Source organism: Lygodium microphyllum, chromosome 3 (assembly GCF_053477565.2).
Source record: "Lygodium microphyllum isolate KBCC chromosome 3, Lygodium_microphyllum_v1.1.10, whole genome shotgun sequence".
Taxonomy (NCBI): Eukaryota; Viridiplantae; Streptophyta; class Polypodiopsida; order Schizaeales; family Lygodiaceae; genus Lygodium; species Lygodium microphyllum.
This window is the reverse complement of record NC_141137.1, coordinates 149,611,066-149,630,244: the sequence shown is the minus strand read 5'-3', so window position 1 is coordinate 149,630,244 and position 19,179 is coordinate 149,611,066. Positions and strand designations below refer to the sequence as shown.

General features: G+C 40.6%; 2 pseudogenes; one reads left to right on the top strand and one right to left on the bottom strand.

The window, feature by feature from the left end:
* Positions 1–9,054: 9,054 nt before the first annotated feature.
* Positions 9,055–13,635, bottom strand: LOC148039026 (uncharacterized; annotated as a pseudogene).
* A 292-nt stretch (positions 13,636–13,927) lies between these two features.
* Positions 13,928–18,888, top strand: LOC148039025 (uncharacterized; annotated as a pseudogene).
* Positions 18,889–19,179: the final 291 nt, after the last annotated feature.

The following is a 19,179-nucleotide window of genomic DNA, read 5'->3' as shown; positions in this document are numbered from 1 at the left end:
ATAGCCTTTGTCTCACAACTTAAGCTTTTCCCACATCATGTAACATAGTTTTGCTAGTTGAAAAGTGACAATTCTCAAGCACAGTATTCAAGGACCTATCTTCAATTGCAATATACATCACATGATCAAACTAAGTTTTATCCTCCTGGTTTATGGGATGTTCTTCTCAAGCTTTACCTTCTAAAAAAATGCATAGGCCTGTAGAGGTATTATCCCAATATTTAGCATATTTAAAAGACCTTAAGTGTTTTGGTCTCAATGCAACAAATTTTAATGTACTTCACATTTAATTTATAGCCATCATTCAAAGAGAACTAGTAAAACAATGTACTTCCAATCCCATTATACTTGAATTAGCTTTGGCTTAAGATCTCTTTATAGAACCACATGACATGACTAAAAGGAAACGGGCATCCACTTGATGATGAATCAAAAAAGTTTTGCTATTGCAACTATTTTGCTCCATCAAGAGTTGTATCTAGCTCAAAAAATAATGATGTAAATATACAACACTGACATCTTCAAGCAAAAACTTTTATATTGCCAATGAGTATTGCTTCTCACCTTACATAGGTTAAGAAAATATTACACAACAAAATATAAATAAAATTGGGCATCCAAGGGTTTGAACATCTAGAAGTAACTCTTGTACACGGGTGAAATCTCAATCACAACCCTTGTTTCATTTGAACAAAACATTGATGAGCATATTTTGCTTTTCCAAATATTGCTCCATCACAAAAAATGCAGGACATGTAAACTCACTTGTTTGTTGTGTAGACCATCCTAACAACCATGCAATTGTTGTTATCTAAAGAAAACTTTCAAGCTCTTGAGTTGTTTAATTCCACATTTTAATGAGATAAGTATGCCCTTAACTTCCCTTTGGCACACACTTTTGCTAGGGTTTTGAGCGACAACCCCTCTTTCCTTGAGGTCATAGTTTTTGGCTTGTGGTGACAAGTCTTATGAGAGTGAGCTTGAGATGTCTTGGCCTTGATGTGCCTTGAATTTGTATTGTGGGGAAGAAGATGCTAGGGGGTTAGAGATGGAGCTAATTAGTCAATCCAATTAGCATCTCTAAACTTAAGGATCCCCAGGTGCAATGAATGTGGTCTACTTATCCTCAGTTGGAACTTTTGCTCCTTTTTAATATATTTTCTTTTTTTAAAAAGTTTGTTTTTGTATCTCTTTTTCTAAAATCGATATTGAGTGGTTAAAGGTTTATGATAAGTAGTTAGCACTCAAGAGGCAATCCTTAGGCAATCCTTCAGCAACTTCATTTGTGGAATAGATGACTCCAAAAAGAATGGATGTGTATATTGTAAAGGATGGATGTGTACATTGGGCAAATTGCTATTCATCATATCCTCCAGAAGAGCAATATGACAGAAGCATAAATTCTTAGAGAGGGAGCCATGCCATCATAACAACTATGTCAATCGTGGCATTGATATCAAAGAATAAGAGATGGCCTATCCTCATATAGCATTGGCTTTTGGATAAGTAGTTTAATTGGAAGCTTGAGGTAGTTGTAGGTGGTGATAGATGGATATTAGGGAAATTGTTGAACTTTCTTATGAAGGTAACAAAGGATACCTTCAAATCTCTCAATTGGAATATATATATGTTTTTAGGCTCTATGGCATGCACATTGAGGATCTTCGAGAAGTTATATTTGCCGCGATCCTTTGGATCATAATTTAAACCATAACATCTAAGATATGGGAAAAAAGTTACATAAACTCTCTTTAGTGGAGAAGTGTATCACAAGCCAAACCAGGCGTGCTCACTTGCCTCTAGGATAGTGTAACATGACTCTGGCTACAATTTTCGTCCATCCATGGGCTTCATTCTAAGAGTGGCCTTGTTATCTTTTCTATTCTGGCAAACTATTCTAAAGCTTGTGTGGCAACCTCTTCCCAAGGGTTGGGCAATGTGCTTGACATTGAAAGTATTGATATAGTCATCTAGAATCTCATTTCATTTAGCTCTTTATTATCATAGCCTACAAAATTTAGTTGCTGTACTAACTTTCCTTTAGCATGTGCATATGTGTGCACTTCATTTCTTGGCCAAAGTCATGTAGTAGGAAAATGTGGCTAGTGATAGTTTTTCTTTAGCTCCTCCACATCATCTATACATGGTGCAGCGGTAGTAAGGATGGCCTTTCTATAAAATTCTTGGTGCACAGCAATGATATACCCACATATCGCAACTTGTTCCTTCCAATCACTCTTTCTAGACAAAGCATCTACCAAGTCCAAGGCCATCCTTAGCCTTTTGTCCCATTTTTGCTTCTCCTTATGCACTTTTAATTGCTTTCACCAAGGAAGTGACTATGATGCTTTGTAACCCTATGAAAGTCACCTTGATTTGTTCATTATGTTTGGTGGGTGTCTTCTAGCTCTTTGCTTAGGGCTATTACTTTTGTCTTCTCTTATTCTAGTGAGACTGTGAACTTCGCCACTTTATTTCGTGCTTCGGGCTACTGCTATTGTCCTCTCTTGTTCTTCTGAGATTGTCAGCTCGACCACTTTGTTTCTTGCTTCTTCATTATGTGTTTGCATCTCTTCCATCTCCTCTATGGTATTTTTTATTACCTCCATGGTAGTTGTTATTACCTCTATCTTCCATTGTGCTATCAAAAGGGTTCGTGTGAGTAGAGGCTTCAACATTTTCTTGAGATGTAGCATTCTCCTCTAGCTAGACTTGGAGCTCTTGCCACTCTTTGATTGCTCCAAACTATCCCATTTAATTTATTTGCAAAGTCTTTTGAGGGTGGACATAGTTCCAAAGATACAATTTATTTTGGTGGGTCAGTCCAAAGAGTTAGTTGTAGTGTGAACATACTAGTAGTTTCTTTAGTTTTTATTTTCTTCCTCATCCATGCCATTTCATCTTTAGCTCTTATATGATTGCGAGTAATCTTAGAAGGTAGTAGCCCTTGGAGGTGTTTCTTTCACAAACTTTTCCTACCTCAAAAGACATCCTTAGGGCTACTGAGGTGCCTTTGTACTCCTTGAAATGAGTTGCTCCTCTAGCTTCAAACTCTTTCTTTGATTGTTCTAGTGTAGTACCAAACTCTGATTCCTTTTGAGAATCATTCCTAGTGGTAGAGGTTGATTTTTTATCATTCCTTTTCTTTTTCACCCACTCTTTTTTCATGTCTTCTACAAGTCTACTTTCCTCATCTCTTTTTCTCTTTTTAGCTTCTTCCTCACTAAATGTGCCTTCCTCTCTTTCTTCAATGTAGATGGAGCCAAATCTTTTGGTGGATAAGTGCTCCATTGGTGGGGTGGGACTCCTACATGTCGATTGGCTTGTTGAGATTGTTCTAATGTGCGATGGGGCATTTTGTCTATCATTTGTTTTAATTGCTTGGTGCGACTACTAGGGTACAAATACTACCCACATAACCCTATTAGAATCGAGTCGCATGCAAGTTGAGTCAACTTCAGTGAGTCAGCTAGGCCAAGTCCAACTACATGTGGCATCTCCATCCTCCTCTTCTCCTTCTTCTTCTCTCAATACTAGAGCTAAAATGGTGCAACTACAAAGGAGGACATGTCACAACTTGAGGAGTAATGCATGGATCATGAGACTACTATCAAGCCTTCCATTCTTTTCAAATTACAACAAGGTGATGGATTTAGGTGAGTCTACTACACCTTTGGATCTCTAGCTTTCTTTTTTGTTATATGGGCTAAATCAATCTATAGGTCATTTAGGTTCTATCTCATAACTATTGGAGTATTTAGATCTTTATTAAGGGTAGATCTATGTCATGCTATCTGCACAAAAACAAAAATGCATTTTCTGAAGGGATTTTTTGGCACAAGGAAGGAAAAACTGCTCAATTGGGGAAGATTAACTACAAATCAATTCTTATGTACAATCAACAAAGTGTGTAAAAGTATCCACCAATTATAGAAATATGAATTATATTGAAGGTTTGCTAAGGACTGTAAGTCGAATGTCTACATGCTAATACACATATGGTATGATGGAGTACTTTTGCAAGCAACACCTTATCCAATATAGAATGATTTTGAAGTTTTGGTGGGGACTCTAGATTGTGTGCAATAATTATTAACCTTATAGAAGTGGGTCTATAAAACATCGAGGAGTTGTATTGGTGTGTTTTAATGGTCCATCACTACTTGGCATTGGTCATAAGATTACTATTTGCATTAGTAATTTCTACGCTATGTTTTACAAAGTCTTTGCACCACTCTATTCAAAAGGGAATTTTGGAGTCTGTTTATTTGTTTGAGATCTTCTAGGCGCATAGGGTGCTATGAGTCAAAGAGTTCTAGCCCCCTCCTCTATCAAAGTCTTTAGGAATCCCTCTTGGAGGCAAATACTCTTATGATAGATGTATTTGTGATCTTCCCATGGTGTATCCCAATGGGCCATGACCTTGATAACATTGCCATACACAATACCCACACCAATCACTATGTAGGCTATGGCTAGAGTACCAAATGTGGTATCAAATTGGATAAAGCATTCTTCCATTGTGAGATGTATTGCCTCAGCTAGCTTTTTAGTTGTTCTATAGATCAAGCATCAAGTGTAATTGAATTTCTTTCCAACTAGGAGCTTGGGTTTAAACATACTCTCCTAATGGTGGGGTTGGTTCTTAACCTCCAAATATTTTTCTAAATTCAACTTCCGGTTGGATACTTTAGTTTCTTTCAATTATAGGATATCCTTACGTATAGATTGAACTAATTTGTAGCCGAGTCCATGAATCCATAATGATGTCTGGGGTTGTGGGAGTTCTAGTTTCCCATGATGGAGCAACATTAGTATAGTAGAAAAGTGTTGCTACTAGCGTCAATTCCAAGATATGGGTTTAATGGTATTTTTCATTTCCTCATCTAGCTTAAGCTACATGGTTTGAGAAATAGGCGAGGTTATTATTGCTTTGGATGCATAATAAGTAGTTCCTTGTGCTTGTATATCACTATAAGGAATTCCTTACCTTGAGCCTTTAAAACCGACTTTTAAGGTCGTTCTTTCTGAACTAGTATGGGCTTACACTCCTAAGGTGCTATTAGTTTAGCTTTGTGGCTACTTTTGGAAATCTATAGGAGATTATCGCCTTGCTAGTATCATTGTGCATTGAGAAGGGCCTTAAGCACCCACCATGCCAAGTTACTTCACCATTTGTGGTTCTGTTTTCACTTGATATACATTTTCCATTTAGATTTAAAAGACTTGGGAGGTTGGGTATTGCATTTTGGTGCCGCCCTTGGATCAATTTTGGATTGTCATTGATATTTGATGGTCTTTTGTTTGCCTTTAATGATTTGGACTCACTCATGAGTTGTAATTTCATTTCTTGTGCATTGATTAATGTAACAAGTCCTTGTTCCCTTGCTCATTTAGGCTATGCATGATGGTGTTGGAGCTATTTTCTTCTTCTTCCCTTCTAAAAGTTCCCTAGAGCTAAAAATGAAGCTTACTTAAGCTTTTTGGAATGCCAAGAGATGTGTTTGTGAATGTACTCAAGATTGCATGATACTTGAGACTTGAATGGTCATTCCAAGAGGATCTCTTTCCCAACACTTTCTTGAATCAAAAGAACATAGAAAAGGGCATGAATTCTTTCAATCTCCACAATTACATGAGTTAGCTTTTCCTAGCTGTGCACGAGGAGTGTCATTATATAAGTTGAGCTTCTTATTTGTACGCATTAACTTGGTTGACCAACTTGATTTAGAAAATAGTACTATAATGTATTGAAGTCATACCCTTCATTATTAGAGTATCAACACTAACCTCTCTTTTTACAATTGACTTGACTTCAAGGTATATATGTGGTAGATCAATTTGTCTTTAGAGTTAGTGATCATCACATCCTTAACATGGAAATTTAATGCTTTTTTGAAAAGGGTTCATAAGTGGAGCAACATGCACAAATTGATCAATCAAGCTTAGCTTGTGTTGTAATTGCTCATACCTACTTTATGACTCTGATGGCTTTGATTAGAATGTCAAGCTCACCCATTGGAGGCTCATGCTCAAAGTGACCCCTAGGGGGTAGAATTTATTGATTCAACTATTATTGAAATATCATATATTTTTTCCATGCAAGATTTCAAGCTCCACATTGCTAGATCCTATGATAATGTGTACATGATAAGGTTTGAGGCCCTTAAATCTTACTTTTTGCTTATAGCCCTTAATTGAGTGACTAATACTACCAGATTACCTCTTTCAAAGCTTTTGTACATGTTTATTAAATGAGGCCTTTATCTTGGTCTTTCAAAGCTTTTGTATTGTACATGTTTATTAAATGAGGCCTTTATCTTGGTCTTTTCCATGATCAAATGATGTGTTTTTGAGTTTAGTAAGGTAGGTGGCCTAAGCTTTTATACCTTTCCACTACTCTTGCACCACTATTTGTAAGTTGGAAATAAGGAACTCCACAAGCACGATGGCATGTGTGCCATACATAAGTTTGAATGGATTTTGGGGTATGGCTATCTTGTAAGCTATTCAATAAGTTCACAAAGCTACAATGAGCTTGTTTAGCCAGTAACTCTTATAGATAGAGATTATTTATGTGAGAACCTTAATCAATGTCTTATTTGTGGATTCTACTAAGTTGACCCGGGGGGTCCACCTTACAAAATCATGGATATCACGTGCGTGCAAAGGCATATTTTAAAACCCCTCTGTAACCTTTTTTGCCCTATTTAATATATACCTCCTGTTATCTTTGTGGTATATTATAATAACCCTCCTGTAATTTTAAAATTTTAAGCTTATGCATTTCTCCCCCCCTCCCTGTATAATTTACATTACAAGATCTTTGGTACTACGCAAGAGTGGATTGCCAGACCCGATGAAGAGAAGTCCCTAACTATGAAGAGAAGTGTTCAATGAGTTTCTAGATTGAGAAAGCAAAATGCCCAATGAATATGCAAAAAAATACACGTGTTAGATATGCAATTGAACTCTTGCTTGAAGAATCAACGACGAGTATCAAAATACAACTAGATGGTGGAGTTGGGAAGAATAAAGGGTTAAAAAAGTATTAATAGCCTCAATTGCACCAGCCTTTGTAAGACCTACAAAATTGAGAGATGTCTATGAGGATCCACCACTACCATATGCCCTTTTGAAGTGGGAAACAACTGAAAACAAAAAGAAAAGAGCGTAGTTGTCAAAATTGGAACCACATGCAGAGGTATATTATAGCCATCCCATCTAATAGAATGGGACAAAGAATAGATGGACAATAGTAGCTGCACTTAAGGAGAGAATATTTCCTTGAGAATAGGTCTGCTAGACCCATCCGATCTTTTTATTTCTAGTATATTCTCCAATCCATAAAAGACAAAATTGGCATGACTTTGAGAGGATTACAAAAGAACACCCTAACTGCTTGAACCACCCAATCTTTCATGAACCATTGGGTGAGCCAAGCTTCAACCATAGGTACACCCCTCAGAAGTCACAAATAGGCTTACTTGAAGAGATAAATAAAGAATGACAGTATTGCATGCTTCACCATATTGATTTGGTGTGATAACCTTGTAAGAGTATCATTTTATGACTCTATTTCGCACATATTCGCATGGCTCATAGGCTTTCAAACCATGGCAACTATGGCTTATGACCATGTGTGCAACCACTCCTTCCACAATTAAATATTATGCTATTCGGCTACACAAATGTTTCTATCCACAAAACTGTCCATTAGTAGAAAGATGGAAGACGCCAAAAAAAATTTTGATAGCTTAGTAACAGAAAAACAGGTCTACTCTCAACATTTCTGCTACACAACTTCATAATGCCAGACTGCATAGGGCTTGCATGAGTCTAGACTTTGCTTTAATAAAGTCTTAAAATAGACGTATTCTAGGTGACAATCTGGCACACTTGGGCACTAAGACCTTGCTTTGATAAATTCTTAAAACAGAACTATGCTAGGTGTGACAATCTAGCACATTTGGGTACTAAGATAGACATTGTCAGAGCTGCAATAATCATTCAGGCCCACTTCTAGCACTTAGTTCCAAGCTAACACAGCCTTTAAATGCAACCCATAGAGACATTTTCTAGCGAAGGACCCTCCAACGACACTTAGCTAGGTATTCAGAGAAAGACCATTCTTGTCCATGGGACATGTGTCGAGGCTTTTGCTGAATCGTCCAGGCCCATTCACTTGAGGCACTGGATGGAGAAGACATTTTATGTGAAAAGTTTCCTTAACATCGTATGTGGCACTTGAAAGCACTCGGTTCAAAAGTAATCTAAAAAACTGGCTCGTCTGATTGCAGATCTTTGTCAAATGTATTTGATACTGCAACTAGAGAGTGGCTTTCCAACCTTGACTGAGAACCTTCATTAGGACAAAGAAAAACACCTATGCAGGTTGAAATCCATGCTATTAGGGCCAATACAGCAATAAGAAGCAACTGTCCATCTTGTAAAACGTAGTGCGGTGAAACACATCAGCCCTTTGCATTGGGCATGCCATGGAGTAAAAAAATAATAATAAAGAAAGCGCAGCATTCCATATAGAGAAGAGAGGCAAGTGTGTCCTTGTGAGATCACTCCATAGTTCAACCCTTGATGCCAAGAGCTCGAAAAAGCAGGAGTCCCTACTCAGATTGCAAAAAGTTCTTCCTGTTCTTATGAGACACAAAGTAGAGGCCAACATTAAGAAAATGACGAGTGTATCAACACTGACATTTTGGTCACATCTCAACCACCCTCAGCATTTAGGGTATGAAGCTACAAAAATAATACGCTACTACATGGCAAAGACATGAAGACAATGAGGCTGCTAAATATAAATTTTTGACTTCAATATATTTCCTTGCATATGATTTGAGCACCAAAGAGAACTTTTTTATGCCACCAGCAGGCAAATGGGATAATCGGTACAAAGTTGACTTTGCATGCCAACGAACCTAATAAGGTATCACATGATACAACTCAAGGAAAATATGTTAGTTTTCTCACCATGCACCAGGAAGATTGTAGAGAGTATTACCTGCCTAAACATAGCGGTCACTAAAAAACTGCATTTCAGAAACCAAATTTGAAGCTGCCAACTTTGGCATCCATCACTGTGTCCCAAAATGAGCCAGCATTTCTTTGCTTAGCTTTTGCTGCAGCTTTACTCTCCAGTTCTTCAATAGAACCAGGAAACATCTGGACATACAAGCTCTTGAACTTGTCATGCAAATTTACATGGTCTCTTGTGCCTGATACCAGTTGAGCAGAATTTGGCCGCTTCAGAAAGTCTAATACATTGAGAAGATTGCTCCTGCTCAACAGTGTAAAAAATATCAAGTCTATGTTCATCATGAATCAGCCCAAGTTTACAGCAACGAAAAGTCGACAAAGAAAAGAATGATCATGGTGCTGTAACAGGTATAAAAAGAAATATGTTCAGCTACACAACTTTCGTCTAGTGGAAAGCTATCAATGCAAATCAACAGAAGAAGCTACCTTTGAGCTTTGTACTCCCATGAGCATGATCATATTGAAGCTTAAAATTAGATGGAACAATGGAGCTTTGTACAGATAGGTCTGCATTTTAAAAAAATGAAAAAGATAAGATGGAATCTAAAATATAACTGCCACTGACCTCCTTCACTTAGGCTCCACTTATTCTTGTGAAACTTTTATACCAAAGAAATACATAATACAAACAGTAAAGTGAACAATAGAGCTTACCTGGTCTTGTGTCTGTGTTACTGGCATGACTACCACTACCATAATCTTTTATAAACCTCTCTTGAAGCTTCAGTTTTTGGAGTATTATATTAGAGGAGTGCTTATTTGCTTCCTTGTTGACCTCTTCGAGTTCGTCGTCACCTTCTGAAGGGGCAGATGCAGATACACCATCCCTCACAATGATATCTGGTGTTTCGCGACTTTTTCGACCGAACTTCAGCAAGCGCTTGAAACCTCTTGCAGGTTCTTTGGGTGGAACGATCACTACTATAGACTTTTGAGAGGAGCCCAACTTCTTTTGTGAGTGAGTGAGATCCGTATCAGAAGAATACTGAACTCCAGAAGAATCCCGAGAAGCAAGACTTCCAACTGGGGACTCCACAAGGGTAGTAGCAGAGGGACTGAAGTAGTCAGGAATGATAGCGCCTAGACGCTTCAAACTTGAGCTAGCCGGAGAGGCAGCTTTCATAGGAGAGACTCTGGGCGCATATTGCTCTCCACTTGCTAGATTAGCACGAAATGACGCAGAACCACTTGCTGAGGATGCAATATGCACCACCTGGCCAGTACTCTCAGAGAGAAGTTGAGACAAAGTAGCACTTGGCACTCCCTTTCCAGCTGCTTCATCCCAAGGTGTGTGAGGTACAGAGTCTGGCTCAGATGCAAACTTACTATCGTGACGTTCATTAGTGCCCAATTCCATGGGAAATGAAACAATGTGACAACCCCTCTCAACGTGTGGCAATTTATCATCCTTCAAAAGTTCAGTAGCCTTGGCATCTTCGCATACAGCAAAGAAGCCACCATCTGAGTTATGAGTTACATCAACATCTGACAGCTCTAGAGTCTGTGCTTTCCCTTTCTCCTCCTCCTTGTAAGAAGATAAGGAAGCATCTGCAACTGGGGCTTCCACAGGAATGCATTCCCCATCGCTGGTGTCCATGACGCTCCTTGCAGATGCATGAGCCTCTTCATCAGAAATTCTTGTAGGAGTTCCTGGGACATCTTCGTCAGAACTCTTCACTGCTTCGGCCTTCAGTTTTGCAATCCCTGGCCCAGCACCAGGTCCAATGCCAGACCCTTTGCGCAAAAAGGGCTTCATTTCCTGAATAGGAGCAACAGAACTTTGCCTTATCTTGCTCATGATAGGAGCCTCCACTTTTATGTCAGTTTCAGTGCTCAAGAGGGAGAGGGAGACCTCCCCTTCAGGCATAGGAGATGGATCTGTTAATTCACCTGTCACAAAACTCTGCCTGGTTTGCCTTGGTCGGGTCTTCTTCTCTACCCTTGAACTTCTTTTGGGTACACTGCCATTTGGTCCTGATTGTAAAGCCTTGCTTGCTCCTGGATGCTGAGCAGGAATCCCAGCATCCTTGGAAAGCACTATCGCAGAGCCCGACAACTTCCCTGGAGATGGTTTCATGTTTTCATTCTTCGGGTCTGAAAAGCAAGGAACCAAGGAGGAAAGAGAGTTCTCAGGGGCATTTGAGGAACTAGGGGTCCTCTGGACCAATGGCTTACCCCAGAGTTCCTCAAGGAGTGGTTTTAGGGGAGATGGAAACTATTCGTCTGGAGCTCCCAGGAGTGCTTGAGTTCTTTTGAGATGCATACACCGCCTTCTTTGCCCTATGAGCTTTTGGTGTCAATGCCTGCTCTTTCACCACTCGGGGTGTTAAGGGAGGAGAGGGAGGACTACTATCAGACCTCGAGTAATCCTTTGTCAACAATGGTAGTGGTGGATTGCCATGCCCAACCATTCCATCCTCCTGCCAACAGATGTCAAATATTCATAACACATTAGAATCTATGGACAAAATCTCATGCCAAAACAAATTCAGCCAGATCTTTACCTGGAGTCTTTGCATATCCCTCAAGTTGGCCTAAAGGGCAAGCAGCTTGGCAGCACGAGCCTTGGCATGAGCTTTGTCATTGAGCTTGGCTATTTGGGCATCCATCTCCGCTTTTCTACGCTCTAGAGTTTCCTCCATCAGTCTTAGTTTGGCTCATCTAGAGTACAGCTCTTAGCCTTTTCTTCACCATCGCTGCTGCTACTGGTGTCCATAACATGGTGTCTCTCTTTACTCTGGCGTTCAGAAAAGTAATTGATACTGCGAATCACGACCGACCCGGCCCGCCGGCTCCCAAATCGACCAACTTGAACCTTTTTTAAAGGAGAGGCAGACCACCTTCTAGGAGAAGCTCTTTGTGAAAGACCTTTGCTTGGGTACCCTTGCGGCGGTCTCATTGGGCTTACTGCTGCAAGCTCATCAGGCAGTGGCATTGGGCTTGTACATTGTGAAACTACAGCTTCATTTATAGCAGAACAACCCCCTCTTGTATCACAGTTATCATACACTTGCGAGGGACTCCAAGATACTCCTCCATCAGCCTCTTTGGTTGGATTTGGCAGCTTACTCTGTAACTTCGGCAAGCCATGCAGGACTGCCAATCTGTCAGACGCCCTCTCCTCTCGTGCGGTGAGCTCATAGAACCAATTGCAGGCTACACTGCAAGAAAAAATAGGAAAAAAGCAGCTGTAAACTTGGGCTGATTCAAATAGCTGCTCTCACTAGATACTCCTTGTTCCAGTTCATCAAGGCTGGCCACTTACATAATGCATCTGTTATGATTACTAGCTCATTCGGTTCTTCATAGTTTGTGATAAACTCCTGCACAGAAAGGTTGCTCCGCCTGTCAATGTTGTCCACTGAAAGCCACTCCTGTTTCATACTCAGGCTGCTGCACAGCCAGCCCAGCTCTGAAAAAAAACCAACCACCTGCTCTTGTGTTACAAAAGGAGACCTTGATAGTGATATAAAATTTCACAGTGACTTGCAAACAACTGCTAGATCACATAGGGGTCGAATCTTCCAGTGAATTCGCCAGATTTCTTGCTTCAACTAGCTGAACATAGAGATGGCCCATATAGCTTGCTTCCGGATCACTGTCAAAAATACTTTTTAGAGATGACTCAACACAAAAATTAGTTACTGACATGCTAAATCAACAATTGAACAAAACAACTGATAGGAACCTTCACCATGTTGTCCTCTTAGATATTCTTGCATACTGGAGAGAAGCATTTGACAGATATTAGCCTATACAACTCACTTAAGAAGGAGGGTAATTCATTTATACCTGTAATCACCTGGAAAGACTGGTATAACTGCCCGACTTGGCCAAACCAAAAGGTCCTTGAGAGCTGCTAGCAAAATATTATGTACATGCCCATTAATTCAACCGTCGAAGGCCTTAATCGTTAAAGGCCTTAATACATGCTGCTACGAACCTGTACTGCAAATATCAATAACACAATCAATTGCTACGTGAAACTAATCTGAATTTGGGCTACTATAAAACTAGAGTACTATACGAGATAAACCCCGTTCTTCCAAGAGACAATGGTTGGAATTTACCTGCTCTCCCAAAAAACATATAGTGGATGTCATTCAGCTCATGTCATTCCACAAAAAAACACTTCAATCCCACAAAAAACACTTGAGTCCCACAAAAATTCAGCTTATGTCATTCCAACTCCTTCCCAAAAAACACTTCAGTCCCACAAAAATCCAACTCATGTCATTCCAACTCCTCCCCACTTTGCAAGGTGGAGGATTCGTTGCCTGCAATCATATGAAAATGGAAAGAATAAGGTCACCTGTGTTATAACATGACTAAAACACAAATTACAACCAAATGGTTCCATACTTACATGATTTAAATAAACATCTAACCAGCAGACTTCAAGAAATCGTTAAAGATTCGATAATCATTTTGATCAAGAACATATCTATCAGTAGCCTCATTGTATGTTAAATGTGCCAATGCAATAATTGACTCAATATCAACCATGTTTAAGTCTGTCACATCATAAGAGTATGTATGGTGTCCTTTCACCTTCTGATACCAACCAAGCTGAACCTCCATCCCTTGTGGTCGATCTACCAAGTCAAGACCTCGCTTGTAATCTACATACCTGCCACCTACCTTCTTTCGCATCTTTTGGACTCTTCCAAGATACCATGTACTATGAAGAGTTTGCATCTTCTTCAACCTATCTTTTGATAGTGTTGAGTTTCCATTGAGTTGACTCACCAAAGTAGACTTGAAGATGAATTTCTTGTCAACCTCCACCACGGGCGAGATAGTCTTGTTTTCATCCTCAATGCTTGCCTCATCTAGAATCCCATCCACCTCATGTCGAATCTCACTCAGAGCAATGACCTCGTCATCTCCGTCGCTGCCTTCAATGGAAGCTACTGCTATGGATGGGATGGAAGAGGGCGATCAAATAAGGGAAGCGGGTGATCATGGTGGGAGAGTCAACATGAGGTGGATGGGATTCTAGATGAGGCAAGCATTGAGGATGAAAACAAGACTATCTCGCCCGTGGTGGAGGTTGACAAGAAATTCATCTTCAAGTCTACTTTGGTGAGTCAACTCAATGGAAACTCAACACTATCAAAAGATAGGTTGAAGAAGATGCAAACTCTTCATAGTACATGGTATCTTGGAAGAGTCCAAAAGATGCGAAAGAAGGTAGGTGGCAGGTATGTAGATTACAAGCGAGGTCTTGACTTGGTAGATCGACCACAAGGGATGGAGGTTCAGCTTGGTTGGTATCAGAAGGTGAAAGGACACCATACATACTCTTATGATGTGACAGACTTAAACATGGTTGATATTGAGTCAATTATTGCATTGGCACATTTAACATACAATGAGGCTACTGATAGATATGTTCTTGATCAAAATGATTATCGAATCTTTAACGATTTCTTGAAGTCTGCTGGTTAGATGTTTATTTAAATCATGTAAGTATGGAACCATTTGGTTGTAATTTGTGTTTTAGTCATGTTATAACACAGGTGACCTTATTCTTTCCATTTTCATATGATTGCAGGCAACGAATCCTCCACCTTGCAAAGTGGGGAGGAGTTGGAATGACATGAGTTGGATTTTTGTGGGACTGAAGTGTTTTTTGGGAAGGAGTTGGAATGACATAAGCTGAATTTTTGTGGGACTCAAGTGTTTTTTGTGGGATTGAAGTGTTTTTTTGTGGAATGACATGAGCTGAATGACATCCACTATATGTTTTTTGGGAGAGCAGGTAAATTCCAACCATTGTCTCTTGGAAGAACGGGGTTTATCTCGTATAGTACTCTAGTTTTATAGTAGCCCAAATTCAGATTAGTTTCACGTAGCAATTGATTGTGTTATTGATATTTGCAGTACAGGTTCGTAGCAGCATGTATTAAGGCCTTTAACGATTAAGGCCTTCGACGGTTGAATTAATGGGCATGTACATAATATTTTGCTAGCAGCTCTCAAGGACCTTTTGGTTTGGCCAAGTCGGGCAGTTATACCAGTCTTTCCAGGTGATTACAGGTATAAATGAATTACCCTCCTTCTTAAGTGAGTTGTATAGGCTAATATCTGTCAAATGCTTCTCTCCAGTATGCAAGAATATCTAAGAGGACAACATGGTGAAGGTTCCTATCAGTTGTTTTGTTCAATTGTTGATTTAGCATGTCAGTAACTAATTTTTGTGTTGAGTCATCTCTAAAAAGTATTTTTGACAGTGATCCGGAAGCAAGCTATATGGGCCATCTCTATGTTCAGCTAGTTGAAGCAAGAAATCTGGCGAATTCACTGGAAGATTCGACCCCTATGTGATCTAGCAGTTGTTTGCAAGTCACTGTGAAATTTTATATCACTATCAAGGTCTCCTTTTGTAACACAAGAGCAGGTGGTTGGTTTTTTTTCAGAGCTGGGCTGGCTGTGCAGCAGCCTGAGTATGAAACAGGAGTGGCTTTCAGTGGACAACATTGACAGGCGGAGCAACCTTTCTGTGCAGGAGTTTATCACAAACTATGAAGAACCGAATGAGCTAGTAATCATAACAGATGCATTATGTAAGTGGCCAGCCTTGATGAACTGGAACAAGGAGTATCTAGTGAGAGCAGCTATTTGAATCAGCCCAAGTTTACAGCTGCTTTTTTCCTATTTTTTCTTGCAGTGTAGCCTGCAATTGGTTCTATGAGCTCACCGCACGAGAGGAGAGGGCGTCTGACAGATTGGCAGTCCTGCATGGCTTGCCGAAGTTACAGAGTAAGCTGCCAAATCCAACCAAAGAGGCTGATGGAGGAGTATCTTGGAGTCCCTCGCAAGTGTATGATAACTGTGATACAAGAGGGGGTTGTTCTGCTATAAATGAAGCTGTAGTTTCACAATGTACAAGCCCAATGCCACTGCCTGATGAGCTTGCAGCAGTAAGCCCAATGAGACCGCCGCAAGGGTACCCAAGCAAAGGTCTTTCACAAAGAGCTTCTCCTAGAAGGTGGTCTGCCTCTCCTTTAAAAAAGGTTCAAGTTGGTCGATTTGGGAGCCGGCGGGCCGGGTCGGTCGTGATTCGCAGTATCAATTACTTTTCTGAACGCCAGAGTAAAGAGAGACACCATGTTATGGACACCAGTAGCAGCAGCGATGGTGAAGAAAAGGCTAAGAGCTGTACTCTAGATGAGCCAAACTAAGACTGATGGAGGAAACTCTAGAGCGTAGAAAAGCGGAGATGGATGCCCAAACAGCCAAGCTCAATGACAAAGCTCATGCCAAGGCTCGTGCTGCCAAGCTGCTTGCCCTTTAGGCCAACTTGAGGGATATGCAAAGACTCCAGGTAAAGATCTGGCTGAATTTGTTTTGGCATGAGATTTTGTCCATAGATTCTAATGTGTTATGAATATTTGACATCTGTTGGCAGGAGGATGGAATGGTTGGGCATGGCAATCCACCACTACCATTGTTGACAAAGGATTACTCGAGGTCTGATAGTAGTCCTCCCTCTCCTCCCTTAACACCCCGAGTGGTGAAAGAGCAGGCATTGACACCAAAAGCTCATAGGGCAAAGAAGGCGGTGTATGCATCTCAAAAGAACTCAAGCACTCCTGGGAGCTCCAGACGAATAGTTTCCATCTCCCCTAAAACCACTCCTTGAGGAACTCTGGGGTAAGCCATTGGTCCAGAGGACCCCTAGTTCCTCAAATGCCCCTGAGAACTCTCTTTCCTCCTTGGTTCCTTGCTTTTCAGACCCGAAGAATGAAAACATGAAACCATCTCCAGGGAAGTTGTCGGGCTCTGCGATAGTGCTTTCCAAGGATGCTGGGATTCCTGCTCAGCATCCAGGAGCAAGCAAGGCTTTACAATCAGGACCAAATGGCAGTGTACCCAAAAGAAGTTCAAGGGTAGAGAAGAAGACCCGACCAAGGCAAACCAGGCAGAGTTTTGTGACAGGTGAATTAACAGATCCATCTCCTATGCCTGAAGGGGAGGTCTCCCTCTCCCTCTTGAGCACTGAAACTGACATAAAAGTGGAGGCTCCTATCATGAGCAAGATAAGGCAAAGTTCTGTTGCTCCTATTCAGGAAATGAAGCCCTTTTTGCGCAAAGGGTCTGGCATTGGACCTGGTGCTGGGCCAGGGATTGCAAAACTGAAGGCCGAAGCAGTGAAGAGTTCTGACGAAGATGTCCCAGGAACTCCTACAAGAATTTCTGATGAAGAGGCTCATGCATCTGCAAGGAGCGTCATGGACACCAGCGATGGGGAATGCATTCCTGTGGAAGCCCCAGTTGCAGATGCTTCCTTATCTTCTTACAAGGAGGAGGAGAAAGGGAAAGCACAGACTCTAGAGCTGTCAGATGTTGATGTAACTCATAACTCAGATGGTGGCTTCTTTGCTGTATGCGAAGATGCCAAGGCTACTGAACTTTTGAAGGATGATAAATTGCCACACGTTGAGAGGGGTTGTCACATTGTTTCATTTCCCATGGAATTGGGCACTAATGAACGTCACGATAGTAAGTTTGCATCTGAGCCAGACTCTGTACCTCACACACCTTGGGATGAAGCAGCTGGAAAGGGAGTCCCAAGTGCTACTTTGTCTCAACTTCTCTCTGAGAGTACTGGCCAGGTGGTGCATATTGCATCCTCAGCAAGTGGTTCTGCGTCATTTCGTGCTAATCTAGCAAGTGGAGAGCAATATGCGCCCAGAGTCTCTCCTATGAAAGCTGCCTCTCCGGCTAGCTCAAGTTTGAAGCGTCTAGGCGCTATCATTCCTGACTACTTCAGTCCCTCTGCTGCTACCCTTGTGGAGTCCCCAGTTGGAAGTCTTGCTTCTCGGGATTCTTCTGGAGTTCAGTATTCTTCTGATACGGATCTCACTCACTCACAAAAGAAGTTGGGCTCCTCTCAAAAGTCTATAGTAGTGATCGTTCCACCCAAAGAACCTGCAAGAGGTTTCAAGCGCTTGCTGAAGTTCGGTCGAAAAAGTCGCGAAACACCATATATCATTGTGAGGGATGGTGTATCTGCATCTGCCCCTTCAGAAGGTGACGACGAACTCGAAGAGGTCAACAAGGAAGCAAATAAGCACTCCTCTAATATAATACTCCAAAAACTGAAGCTTCAAGAGAGGCTTATAAAAGATTATGGTAGTGGTAGTCATGCCAGTAACACAGACACAAGACCAGGTAAGCTCTATTGTTCACTTTACTGTTTGTATTATGTATTTCTTTGGTATAAAAGTTTCACAAGAATAAGTGGAGCCTAAGTGAAGGAGGTCAGTGGCAGTTATATTTTAGATTCCATCTTATCTTTTTCATTTTTTTAAAATGCAGACCTATCTGTACAAAGCTCCATTGTTCCATCTAATTTTAAGCTTCAATATGATCATGCTCATGGGAGTACAAAGCTCAAAGGTAGCTTCTTCTGTTGATTTGCATTGATAGCTTTCCACTAGACGAAAGTTGTGTAGCTGAACATATTTCTTTTTATACCTGTTACAGCACCATGATCATTCTTTTCTTTGTCGACTTTTTGTTGCTGTAAACTTGGGCTGATTCATGATGAACATAGACTTGATATTTTTTACACTGTTGAGCAGGAGCAATCTTCTCAATGTATTAGACTTTCTGAAGCGGCCAAATTCTGCTCAACTGGTATCAGGCACAAGAGACCGTGTAAATTTGCATGACAAGTTCAAGAGCTTGTATGTCCAGATGTTTCCTGGTTCTATTGAAGAACTGGAGAGTAAAGCTGCAGCAAAAGCTAAGCAAAGAAATGCTGGCTCATTTTGGGACACAGTGATGGATGCCAAAGTTGGCAGCTTCAAATTTGGTTTCTGAAATGCAGTTTTTTAGTGACCGCTATGTTTAGGCAGGTAATACTCTCTACAATCTTCCTGGTGCATGGTGAGAAAACTAACATATTTTCCTTGAGTTGTATCATGTGATACCTTATTAGGTTCGTTGGCATGCAAAGTCAACTTTGTACCGATTATCCCATTTGCCTGCTGGTGGCATAAAAAAGTTCTCTTTGGTGCTCAAATCATATGCAAGGAAATATATTGAAGTCAAAAATTTATATTTAGCAGCCTCATTGTCTTCATGTCTTTGCCATGTAGTAGCGTATTATTT